Source organism: Parasteatoda tepidariorum, chromosome 12 (genome assembly GCF_982258835.1).
Source record: "Parasteatoda tepidariorum strain Cologne lab strain chromosome 12, Ptep-v5.0, whole genome shotgun sequence".
NCBI lineage: Eukaryota > Metazoa > Arthropoda > Arachnida > Araneae > Theridiidae > Parasteatoda > Parasteatoda tepidariorum.
Window position 1 is genome coordinate 26,361,304 of NC_141766.1, and position 14,138 is coordinate 26,375,441.

Sequence of the window (14,138 nt, forward strand, 5' to 3'; positions counted from 1 at the left end):
TACTGAAAAACTCGTTGTTCTTGAAATATCTAATTATCATTGTATCATTGGCCCCATATCGGGGGATTAGTATTTCTGTAACAACACAAGAAGGACAGAAAGAACAGTGAAATAAATTACACCCCAGTCCAAAGCGGGATTCGATTCGGGAATTTTCCTGGTACGAGGCCAGCTCCTTGACCACCATACAGGACAGATTGCTTACTTCATCACTAAATTTTCGAATATTTACTCTTTATTCTAACTTACAACTCCCCGCTATGTTCTACGGTGAGGCTTCGAGTTGAAACGTTTTCGTCATATATTTGTGGAGGAGATTTAGAAGAAAAAACTTCAGTGATAAAAATTTCCCATGAGTGCAACTATAAGCCAGAAAGCGAAACTCTTTCTTTTTGATATGGTGTTACAATACAACAAGTATTATCCAAACTTATATCTAATACTGAAAACTCCTGCTTGTGTCGTGAAATTTGATTCTGACAAGCATTCATTAAAAAGTATTATAAACATAAAATAATACATGTTTTTTTTAAACTCTAACACAGCTTCTTCTAACGACTAATTCACTTTTTATAGCTTTTCTTAACTATCAATTCATTTTTATATAACTTCCTCTAATTAATAATTCATTTTTATATAACTTCCCCTAACTAGGTAAGAAGCATTTAATGAAATAATGTTAATACATTACTATATAACAATATAAAAAAAGAAGAAAAAAGTCCTGCGTATTTTTCAGTTTGGTTATTGCAAGGAGAAAAAAAGAAATCTAATACTTACAAGTAATTCTGAAATCATTTTCTCCAGAAAAATCATTTAGAGAGAAATTCTTTCTTAAAAAGAATAAAAATGTTCTTAATAAATGCCTCGCATGAAGCAATCGAGGAGATTTAGAAGAAAAATCTTCAGTGATAAAAATTTCCCATGAGTGCAACTATAAGCCAGAAACCGAAACTCTTTCTTTTTGATATGGCGTTACAATACAACAAATAATATTAAAACTTATATCTAATGCTTAAAACTCCTGCTTGTGCCGTAAAATTTGGTTCTGACAAGCATTCATGTAAAAGTAACATAAACATAAAACTAGACAAGTTTTTTTCCTTCGATTTTTGCCTGTTTGTAAGAGCTGGCGAAAGAAGAATAAAATGGGATATGGTTGGACTCGCAAAACGTTTTGTCGAAATCGGGGTAGGGCTAAAGTTCCCGTAGAGAATTTTATGCCTTAGCACAAGGTTTGACGATCTGACACGAGGATAAAATTTTATGACCAATATGACGAACGGCGAAGCTTTTCTCGAATCGTATCATATGGTTGAAAATTTTGCTACGTAAACCTTGCCGAAAGAAAGCTAACAATGAAGCAAGGGGTCATATAACCCTGAACCTACTTTGAGAATACAGATTTAGTGAATAGAAATTTGTTATTGTAATTTTTTTTCCTCTAAGGCTAAAGTAACTGACAGGAATATATCTTTTGTAAAGCGTAAAAGGAAATAAATGGTATTGCATAAAATGTTTTTGAAAGGACGTTTCCTTATTCTGCTCTAAAATGTGATTAACTTTTTTAAAATAAAGGTAATGGATTGAAACATATGACTAACTGAAATGTGTATTTCATTAAGTTATAAGAAATCTAAAGAATAAAAGCTTTAAAGTATTACATTTTTTTACAGTTAATAAACTATTAACTTCTAACAATTTAAAATACGAAACAAATTGCAAAATATTGCATAAATACATGAAACAATATTTGATTTTTTATTGCCAAATTATTATTAGCTTATATTTATAGTTATTTTTACGTATATCTTGCGGAAAGAGAGCTTACAATGAAGCAAAAGGCCAGATAACTTTGAATCGACTTTGAGAATACAGATTTAGTGAATAGAAATTTGTTATTGTCGTTTCTTTTTCTCTGAGGCTGAAGTAATTGACAGGAATATGTCTTTAGCAAAGAATTAAAAGGAAAAAAATTGTACTGCATACATTTTTTTAAAGAAAGCTTCATTATTCTGATCGAAAATGTGATTAAATTTTCTTTGTAGCTGTAATAATAAAAGTAATGGGTTGAAAAGTATGACAGAACTAAATGTGCGTTTCATAAAACTGAAAGAAATCTAAAGAATAGAACCTGTAATAAAATAGTAAGAATGTGTCATGTTTTTATATTTATTACCCTATTAAATTCTAGCAATAAAAATATAAAACCAATTACTAAATATTACATTTATATATAGTTATTAACCTATTAATATATAGCTGTTAACCTATTAAAATGATTATGTGTTTTGTAAAGCGACAAAAGAAGAAAAAATGGCACTGCATGAAATATTTTTAGAAGAGTGCTTCTTTTCTCAGCTTTAAAACTGCGATTAGCTGCTTTTTGTAGTTATTATAACAAAGGTAATGGGGTAAAAATTATGACTGAATTTAATATGTAACTGTATATATATTTGAAGAAATATGTGCTTTATAAATTTGTAAGAAATACGAAGAATAAAAGCTTTAAAAAATAGTAATGTGTTATGTATTTTCAGAAATTAAACTATTATCACTTAACGAAAAAAAGAGAAAACAAATGGCGAGATATTGCATTAATATCTGAAGAAGTTTTTTATCAGGATTTTTAAGGAAATAAATTATAACTAATTAATAAATGAGTAGTCAATGTAAGTAAGTAGCAAGTGATAGCTAATATTTTGTTTATTGTTTCATGTTAAAAATATTTTTGTTTATATTTATGGCTGTTGTTAAGTAAAACTTAATGAATTGAAGTTAACAATGGAGCAAAGCGTCATATTACAATAAACATACAGCGTGAATACATATTTATTAAATAGATAAATATTATTGAAATATTTCGTTTATTTCTCTTAAGCTAATGTGACTAACAAAAATATGTGTTTAATGGCAAAAAAACAAGTAGCGAAAAATTATCTAGGCATGAAATAATTTTGAAAGAACGTTTTGTCATTCATTTTTTTTAAATAGTTAGTTTATCAATATTATTGTTAGTATAAAAGAAATAAAATGAGAAGCAGGGTTCCCAAGGGTTTGAAAAGTTTCATAAGTGGTTGATATTTTAATATCCTTCTGAACAGCACTTCATATTAGCTGTTAAACAATGTTTATTTCTTTCATAATTTCATAGCGTTAGCGTTAGATCTCTAATTTGCTCAGCAGAAGATATCTGAACTTCAAAATGGTATCTTAAGAAAGAGTTTTTCCGATAACGTAAGCCTAGATTTACTACCATTTTTATTTAACTTTAAGTTTAGTAGATATCCTGAAAAGTATCACGGAATGAATTATACCTTTAATTAAGTAGTAATAATTATTATAAAAAGTCCTTAAAAATATTAGTAAATCAAAACTTTTACTGCATTTTATTTTAATTTTATCAGAGTTCATAAACTGAACTTTACTACCAAATAAAATGCATAAATAAATGTGTTATCAATCATTTTATCCAAAATGCATAATTGACAATTTCGAACCAAAACATGCAATTAAGAAATAATATATTTTAAGTTGCATTTCAAGCCTAATTCCAATGGATTAATACTAATAATAAAGTTTTTAATATATTTTTCTTCTTTTTTTAAAAAAATATATTTTATTTCTGAGTGATTTTAATTATTTAAAAAAAATCTCAATCTTAAGTCAAATATAAAAAAGAAAAACTATAATGTCAAGAATTATTTAAAAAAATTAAAAGCATTAAAGTCGCACAAGTTTATATTTAATTCTGTTTTAATGCAAATAAATTGAAAAGAATATTATGCTTAAATCTCTATTTATGTACGACATAAAACCTAAAATATATCTGAAAGGCTTATAACAAGTATCATTGCTTTTGAATTCAAAAGTTTTTGTATGTTTACACTTTTTAAAATGATTCGTACTTTGATGATTGAAAAATCCAAATACCTTGAAGAATCAATGTTTTACGTTAGTATATTTCCCAAGAGTTCAAAAACATAAATATTTGCTACAAAGCCACCTATAACGAAACTGTTTGCTTACATATTTTTTGATAAAAACTTCAATCGTTCATGTATAAAGACAGATATTAATTTTTAATGTAGGAATATTTGCGTTTGAAGAAGATTTTTTAATCATGTTTTTCTAAACATATCGTAAGAACATATGACTTTTGTTTCTGTCTCATGACCAATAGCATTCAACAAATACTGAGAAGGTTACTTGAATAAAAATATGTGACAAATATGTTTTTGAAATGATGAATTTTTTGTTATTAAATTCTCATATGTTTATTTTTTTATGTATAACTAGAGTTTTTCAGAAAATCAAGGCTATTATAATTTTTTTTGAAATAAATTTGCGGATTTTTTTGAAACATAATTTCCCTTTAACGTTTAGAGATACATTGTTAGAAACTTTGTACAAGTAAATATTCAACAAAACTCTATTTTATTGTTATTTTGCCATATTCAAACGAAACAGTCAAATACTCATAAATAAGATAGTATTTAAAATGTTAATTGTGAGAAAAACTGTTTATGTACTGCTTTTAAATAATACGGTTAAACAAACACTGATCCCACATGAACTGATCCCACATAAACTGATCCCACCTAATGAAGTCACTTAGTTCCTTGCAGCTGGGTACATATTATAGACGAGAGGGATAATTTGTCGGACAGAACGGGGTTCGAGTCTCAGCGTTGACACCATAATATTTCCTCTATTCCCTACAAAACATAAAGAGTTTCCAGCTTCTTGCATTCCCCAGTTTGTGTCTTGTACTCTCCAATTCCTGGTACCTAAAAAAAGCCAAGCCTAAATGTTTTATTAAATTTTTTTAACGGTTTTGAAATTGTAAATGGTTAAAAATCCGTATGGTTCCGTATTCATAATTTTATTGCTAGTTTTAAACGGTTTGAAAATCGTAAAGATAAAAATATTCTTTACAGGTAGCTTTAAGGTTAATTGGATAGACAGACTGCTACTGGTTATTTCCCCATAATTTCAGAATAAAAATTCTAACAGTGCATGACAGCATATAACTCTGACAAAGGTTAAAAAAATATTTTGTTCAAAAAAATGTCTTTTTTGTGGTAGCAAATTTATTAATATATCAACGTTAATGCATTTAAAATTCATAAGACTCACGAATATTATATGTTTACTCTGAAGACTATTTCCAGACATGGCTGCATAAGAAATGAAGCAATAAACAAACTATTTGCTGACTTGCATGTATAAAATAATTTTTAAAGCTTTCATGCTTAGATGTTAAATGAAGGCTTTTCTTAGAAGAAACATATTGGTTATTACAACAAATAAAAATATAGTGAGAAATACAACAAATATAAATATAACTAAAATCTCTGCTTGAAAAACAGTGTTATCTTACTTTAATGTATATTTAACCGTGTTTGTATATAACAATATAGTAAGAAATACAACAAATAATACAACAAATAAAAATATAGTATAACTAAGAAAAATACAGGCTCTCAGTACAGCAGTTCTGACTAGCCTGAGAATTTAATCAAAAAATCGCTTCAACGTTTGACCACAATATCCGCACTATGAAGCACAATTCCGTACAAATTTGCCTCTCACTAAAGTGTATTATTATAAAACATGTTTCTGTAAAGTTGAACTATAATATACTTTTTCAGAAAAAAATGGTCGAGAAACAATTTATTTAATTGTTAATTTACCATATTCAAACAAAATAGATGAAATTATAAAAAAGATGGAGCTGTTAACCGTAAGAAAAATCATTCATTAAATATTAGACGGTAAAATATTAGAGGTCGTCAACTAAACCCGAAGCTAAAAAGAATCCAATGCTCCTTCTACGGAAGCTGGAAGCTAAGCCCTGTGATCTGGATTCATATTTTTATTTTCCATCATTGGACGCATAATAATCTTATAGCACTAAGCGTCAGACGAATACCTAATGAAGTTACAGCTGGGTGCATAGTTTACCAGGGAGGACAAACCAATGAATTTCGTGACTGGCTGAACGGAAGTTAAAATACCTGCGCTGGCACCACAATATTAATTTCATTCCCTTATTACATAAGGTATATCCAGTGTTCTGCACTCATCAATTGGTGATACTGAACTTTTTTAATACGAAATATCACATTCACTCATCGATGGCAGCACTACCGAGAATCTTAGCAAGAAAAATTTAAATATTTTCCAGCTCTCATGATATATGGTAAAACTAGATATTCAAAATATCCAAGTTCCACGGCTTACTTTAGAAAGTATAACATAACCGCAACCTTACTAACATAATCATTACCTAGCAAAACGTGAGATATAATCTACTGCAATTTACAATTAAAATTCATTTTTATGGTTTTAAATCCATGCTAGTTGTGAATGGTTACAAAACCGTAAACGTAAAGAAATGAACCACATCGTAAATGTTACGGTAAACTGGATGAACAGAGTGATGTCGGTGACTTCATCGTAATTTTGGAGCGAAAATTCTAACAGAGTACCCTGTAATCAACTCTTTGATGTATGGTGAGATTGTTTACTTTTGCGTCGAATTAAGATTGCCGTAAATTTAAACTTAATGCTGAATGGTTAACTAAAATATTTTACTGTGTAATGCAAATTTAAGTTTGAGTAGAAGTTGCGAAATGTCTTCAAATTTTAACAAAATATTTATAAATAATTATTTTTAGATTTGAAAAAAAGTTTAATTCACTACACGTGGTTTTACATTTCAACCTTTTCACTCACTGTGACACTTTTGTCTCTTCTCGAAATCTATAACTACATCTGCAATTATAATCAATAATTGTAGATGTAGATCTATAATTGTAGATAATTGTAGATCAAATCTATAACTACAATTTATCCACAATAAAGGAATTGAAGAGAATTATGCACAAAGTGTGTACGTGTTTCCAACCTTTTTTGTTTTTACAACTATGCAAACTCTACCCAATTATAAATAGGTTGATAGGTAATTTGAAACACATATCCGAATTTTTTATAATCGTTCTGTACCTTCAACTAACTAAAGAAGAATACAAAAAATAAAAACTCAAAATTTAAATAAGCAACTGTAAAAAAATTTTTTTTCCTTAATATTCTGCAATAACTGCACTCTGTTATATTAATTTTCGCGAAAAGTAAATTTACTAAAACATAAAAACGGAAATCTCAACTAACACATGCTAGTGTGAACTGACACTAAGTAAAAAGCAGAGAAAAATGTTGAAAGAAACCTCTAAGATAAATTTGAAATGAGAAAACTACATAATTCTTACATCAAATAAGTTAATATAATTAATCAATTTCAAACCTTAACATTATAACAAAAAAGTGACCACCAATATCAATGCTTGTGTGAACAATGTCCCAAAAGCTGAAGTTATAAAATGACAAAAATCCAAGTTAAACATTTCCTTTCCTTAGAAAATCACTAAAAGGAATTTTAAACAATGGGTTCGTATAGTGGAAATAAAAAAACTAGTCGAAATCTTGAGTTCCCTGAATCCCTGATGAGGTTTCTTTACTTTTTCTCTTCTTTCGATCTGAAGATTTTGCTGAATAATGAAGAAAAACCGGGTAAGGAGTAGCGCTTGAAGGAGCTGGTGATCACTGTGACCTAAATCTCGGAAGAAGCATATTGATTGACTGAATTTTTTTCTTCTTTTTCTTTTTATCCCAAGTTTCATATGAAGTTTTTTACTTTTTTCTTTTTTGGGTTCCTTAAATGTCATTAAATATCTTTGGCTCACGCCAATTAAAGCATAATCGTTCAATAAGATTGTCGTTTTCTTAAGTAAAAATATATCTTTTATATTACCTTGTTAGAAAACAATATATTATGATTGGATTTTTACAAGAATTGCTGAAACATGACTTAATAAGTATTAAATAGCAAAATAAAATTGTGGCTTTGCGCTTATTATAAAATATTGAGTTAAAATATTAAGAAGCAATGGAAAATAATAAAGATAAATGACAAGAGAAGAAAGAAAAATATTAGAATAAAATTATTTTTAAAAATGTTTGAATTTTTTATTTTTTTAATCTACACGCATTTTTTTTATTCATCTATTCTCTCTCTCTCTCACTATATATATATATATATATATATATATGTATATATATATATATATATATATATATATATATATATATATATATATATATATATATATATATATATATATATATATATATATATATATATATGTATATTAATATATGTGTATATATATATATATATACATACATATATATATATATATATATATATATATATATACATACATATATATATATATATATATATATATATATATATATATATATATATATATATATATATATATATATATATATGTATATATATATATATATATATATATATATATATATATATATATATATATATATATATATATATATATATATATATATATATATGTATATTAATATATGTGTATATATATATATATATACATACATATATATATATATATATATATATATATATATACATACATATATATATATATATATATATATATATATATATATATATATATATATATATATATATATATATATATATATATATATATATATATATATATATATATATATATATATATATATATATACAAAACTGCTCGTGGTATTCCAGTATTCCATTTGGCGTTTCTTGATATTCAAAGCTCACCAAGTGCCAACCTTGGTGATTATATTTCTGGTATGGTAAAATTTTGTGTAAGATTATTCCATTTTAAGTGTTTAGATTTAAATTACACCCCTTAAATCTGACATGGACGATCGATTTAGTGCTAAACAGGAATAAAATGTTCTTTCACTCAATTTTTTGGGCAGTTCAATATCATACTTGAAAGGATATTACACAACAGTTTTTACAGTGTTTCAAACTCATAAAAGTGTCGATTTTCTTTTTCATTTTCTGCACCACTTAACAAGTAGAATTCCCAAATAAATTTAAATAATTTTGAGCCACAAGACACAAAATACGTATTTAAATGATTAAGTACATTTACTAAATGTGATCTTTTTTTCTCTTTCTTTCAGATTTCTATTAGTGGATAATCTTTATACATTCTTTGTATCCTGACAAGATCGAAGACACAAAAAGAAAGTAGGATTTTTTTATTAATATTTACTCCAAATATTTTCTTGTATTTTATTAGGTCTTCAAATTTCGTAAATGCTTATTTGCCTGCAAATATTTTTCAACACAATACCATCTTCTAATTTAACACGTAAAACATATAAAAAGAATTGGTTTCTGAACGTTTTTTACTTATTTGTAATTTATTTTCTTAGTCATTATTTGCTGTCATATTTGTCTATATTTCAGTTCCTTAAATCTCGTAAAATTGTATTTCAATTTTACAGATTCAAAATTAAAAAAAAAGAAATAAAAAAGCATTTAAAAAAGGAAAGAAAGGCAATATATTGTAATGAAATGTACTCGAAAATGGTTATGTGTAGCGCATTTCCAAATTATGCTGCCTTAGCTATTAAATATGTAATTATTACTCATAAATAATAGGTAATTAAGTTCTTCTATCATTTTATTTTTTTTGTTGGAAGGAAATTGATCAGAAAGTTATTTCAGTTAAAAGTTATTGATAGTTATTGATTTAACCCCAATATTTTAATAATTTAACCCTGAGAATTCTCATTCTAAGAATTTTTACAGGTTTCCACCAGAAGAAATATATTGATAAAAATTGAATAGCTGTAATTGTAAATTAATGTTAATGCTTGTAAGAATTCTCTATTTTACGCTATACAGTTAGGGCATATATTTACAGTTAGAAATCTTGTAGGAATTACAAACGTACATTGTTTTTACAAAATAGCATATAATTATATTCAGAAATAAATTAAGATAGCTATTTATATCTAAACTCCTTCACCATATAAAATTAACGATTACAAACGATTATAGTTTATTGAATACAGTGATAAAAAATATTCTCAGATTCATAATGGTGACTTAAAGTTCCCACTGAAAGTAATTCATTGAATTTCAAAGAGTAAAAACTAAATTTTGTGTTGAGCTCAGTCTTTTAGATATAAATTTGGGCAACTAATATTTTTCTGACTATTTCAACTAATTATGTAAAAAAAAGCTGACCTCATTATTTAATTTATGTGTTCAAATTGAGTTCTTAATGATTTGAAAAATGTTGAGATTATATTATTCAATAAACAAATTCTAATAATTTAATTCCTTGCAGTGACCTTTTTAGTTAAGTTTACTTCGTAAAAGTTCATATTTCCCTGTTTGGTAGCATTTATAGTTTAAATAAGTTATTTAAAAGTGATCATTGTGTTTTAAATACTAAAAATACAAGGAGAAAAAAAATGGTAAAAGTGTTATTAACGTGCTGCATGGTTACGACACTTCTGGTAGAAGAAACACATAATTCTATTAATATAAGCCGAAATAAACAGTATTTAAGTAATTCATTTAGTAATTTTTCCGTTTCTATAGTAGCTGCTTACCAGAAATTCTTGTTTTCAAATGTGTAGTTCTTATTACTAATATATTTGTAAAAAATAAAAAACTTAGAAGTAATTTAGACCAAATAAATGGTTTTTATGGCCATGTTCTAAGGTATTATGAAAAAATTATCAAACTTTATGACAATTATCGAATTTTATCACTTACTATAAAACTATATTTTACTGTTAATTAAATCACCAAAACGCTTCTGTAAAATTTATCGAGCTTTTTGATGTTCCCATACAGCTAGAAACAATGTATATTTTACCATAATCTACTAGTTTTGATCATATTTTTCTTTTTTGGAGTAAAATAAAACATCGAATGTACGCAAAGGTTTGTTTTTAAATTAGTCCAAAAGGAAAATAGATTTTAATAACTGTTATATTATAAACTATTTTATAAAAATACTATTTGTTTAATAAAATAGTAGGTCATAAAAAACTTATAAAAATATAAAATTTATAAAAAAAAATATATTTTTCATTTCTAAGTGTTCAACTGCTTATAATATGCAAATCCTGAATAATAATTTCATATTTATATTTAATAAAATAAATTCATATAAATATCTCATTTTATATTAGAGTTAAAAATTAATTCAATACTTTAGTTACAAAATTGACTAAGGAAAAATAAATAAACCATGTATAGTGCAGCATAATTTTAAATGCCTGCCAACAAAGTTTAAAATTAACATCATATCAAATAGCCCTGCATTTATTAAGTAAAACTAAATGAACACTTATTCGCAACTGAGAAAATGAAATTATTAATTAAATCTTTGTGTGACCCTAACAGCAACAGCTTAGGCTGGCAGCTCAATCAATCAACTTTAAAATACACTGCATAGCTCAGAAATTCTTAGTTTCTGAAATACTCGTGGTCTGGAGCTGTTAATAAGGTTCGTAATCTTAATAACCACGCAATAAATTTAAGGCAAAATTCCAGTTTTCGTTTAATTTTTTTACTTTTTTTCTACTAAACTAATATCATTAAGTATTATCATTTAATTTATTTGTTTCATTAAAGTTGACTTTTTCTCAAATTTAATTTATAAAATAATTTGATTAAATCTTGGGGAGAGTTTTTATGGGTAATTTAGTTGAAAGCGTATGAAGAGATGCGTTTATAATGTTTTTTTTTCCGTTGAAAATTCTCTGGAATTGCTGGTAACAATAACTTTGGAGTTCATTAAGGAATGAAATATATTTTAAGCGCTATGCATAATGGATTCTTAGAATTTTTAAACTTTCATATGCAGTTAAGTCAAATCACAGTTGGATATGAATTCCTAACTGTACAGTAAATCTTTGCAGTGTATAAGAACTATCTTAGTATCGGCATATATACCAGCGTTTTAGAATTTTATTTATGTTTAATGTTTTTTCAAATGCTTAAAAAGAAGAATTTATATTTTACGAATTTTCTATTAACTCCCTTCGAGACTTAGCAACTCCATTTAATAAAGTTCTACTGAACATACAATATATTATGCATGCGTTTTGTTTTTGTACTACATAATCATTATATTAAGTAGATGCACCATAAGGGTATCAAAACCTGACCGTTGTAAGCTTTTTATTTTATTTTTTTTCTATTTACCGCAGTATATGCTTTAATATTATATTACTGATTTCATTTGTCATAAAATCATTTTTATTTGAGAAAAATCTATATAATTCAAGCATATATGCAATGATTTGAAAATCATTTAGTGACCTTCTTACCTAGCTACTATTCCGTATAGTGATATCTTAGCAACGATTTAGTTTGTTTTACTTTGAGAACTTCAGTAATAAAATAATACTAAACTAATTAAAGTAATAGTTTTGTTCTTCAATTAATTATCATAGTTCAGGAATAGGGATGATCTGCGCAAAAAGCTTAAAATCTGGCATCTATGCTTCATGCTGTCTTGAATCTGTCAACTTGGTACCTTTATTCCAGGCCGTATTGAAACTATATATATATATATATATATATATATATATATATATATATATATATATATATATATATATATATATATATATATATATATATATATATATATATATATGTATATATATATATATATATATATATATATATAAGTATTTCTTTAATTTATACTCACGTGTATTCTACCTAACATGTCATTAAAAACAGAAATTAATTTGGTGATTAAAACCTTCTCACAAGAAAACGTAAAACTTGGCATGTAAGTTTCACACTGGCGTGATGCTGTATATCACACTCTATATTTTGTCTTGAAGCTATGTCATCTATATTAATGCATTTTTTTAAACATTTATACATATGTGTATTCTACCTAAACATGTGATTCAAAACAGAAACTTTGGCAAGTAATTTGCAAATTAATCTGGTCAATTAACATCCTTACAAGAGCAAGAAAAAATATTTACAATTTGTATTTAAAATGGAACTTAACTCCAGGATTTACATATTAATGGAAATAGCGGTGTTAAAGAACCACAAAAACTTAACACATTCTAATTGAACTTCAAAGCTATCAGTTCTTTTTCCTCCAGGTAATAGTAGAATTTACTTGTTTCGATTGCAACAGTTGATTCTAGAATTTTCTCCAGAGAGCGCTTGGATCCGATTCGAATCAAACTTATTACTCAGTTTTTCCATAGGGACCAATACTCATTCAATCACTATAGGTCCAGAATTGCGTCTCATTACCAATAAAAACAAAAATAGAGGTCAAAAAACGATCCATTTCGCTAATTAAAGCCTAATGGACCTTCCCGATCGCTAAACATCAGAACACTTATTCTAATCAAAGAAATCAATCTCGCACAAAATGCTCCACTGGGTAAGGTGTAATAGCTCAGTGTGAATATAAAATTATACCCACTACCCGAAAGAATTACTGCAATCTTAAAAGATTTGGGTGTTAGGAGTCCTAAAGCTGTTTCCCAAAAGTACTCAAGCTCAGTAGTTTAGAGTTTTTTTTAGAAATTTAATATATTCTAAACAATTTTAGTCCAAAATAGGAAAAAAAATAAAATGACTTGCAATCCATGAACTTAAATAGACAAAATTTGTATTAGAACTGAATTTTGTTTTGAACTATATTGAAATTAAAATAATCTAAGATACTATAAAATAGGTTTGAGATATTTTTAAAATAGATTAACTAAAACACGAAAATAAAATTACCGTACAATACAATACTGACATTTTAGGTAAAAAAACATAATCGTACTTATAAAAACCAAAATATACGGTATTTTAACTATTTATCTGAATGGTTTACCTGAATTTCTGGCTCTACTTAATGGTTTTATGCCATGCTGTTAGGTATCATGAGTACCAATTCTATCCCTTAATGTATTATATGATATTCAAAGCTCTTACGGTAAGAAAATAATTACTGAGCATTTTGGTGTTCTCATACAGCGAGAAACATGATAAATTTAATCATATTCTGGCAGTTATGATCATGCTTTTTTCATGCAGTACCATATGAACAATTTTAATTAAAAAAAATTATTGTACAGTATGTTTGAGATACATCGCAAAGTTTAATGTGTCTACATTATAGATGCATTTTATCAATTTAGATCAAATTAGAACAGTTTTGAACAAGCTTATTAAAATATTTAAA

At 26.3% G+C, this 14,138-nt stretch overlaps 1 protein-coding gene across 4 annotated transcripts in view; it reads left to right on the top strand.

Moving 5' to 3' along the window:
* LOC107447483 (uncharacterized) overlaps positions 1-14,138 on the top strand; it is a 500,770-nt gene that overhangs the window by 141,085 nt on the left and 345,547 nt on the right. For all 4 annotated transcript variants that reach the window (XR_015431014.1, XM_071188145.2, XM_071188146.2 and 1 more), the window contains one exon: positions 9,073-9,139. The gene's annotated coding sequence lies outside the window, so the exon portion shown is untranslated. The remainder of the gene's footprint in view (positions 1-9,072; positions 9,140-14,138) is intronic.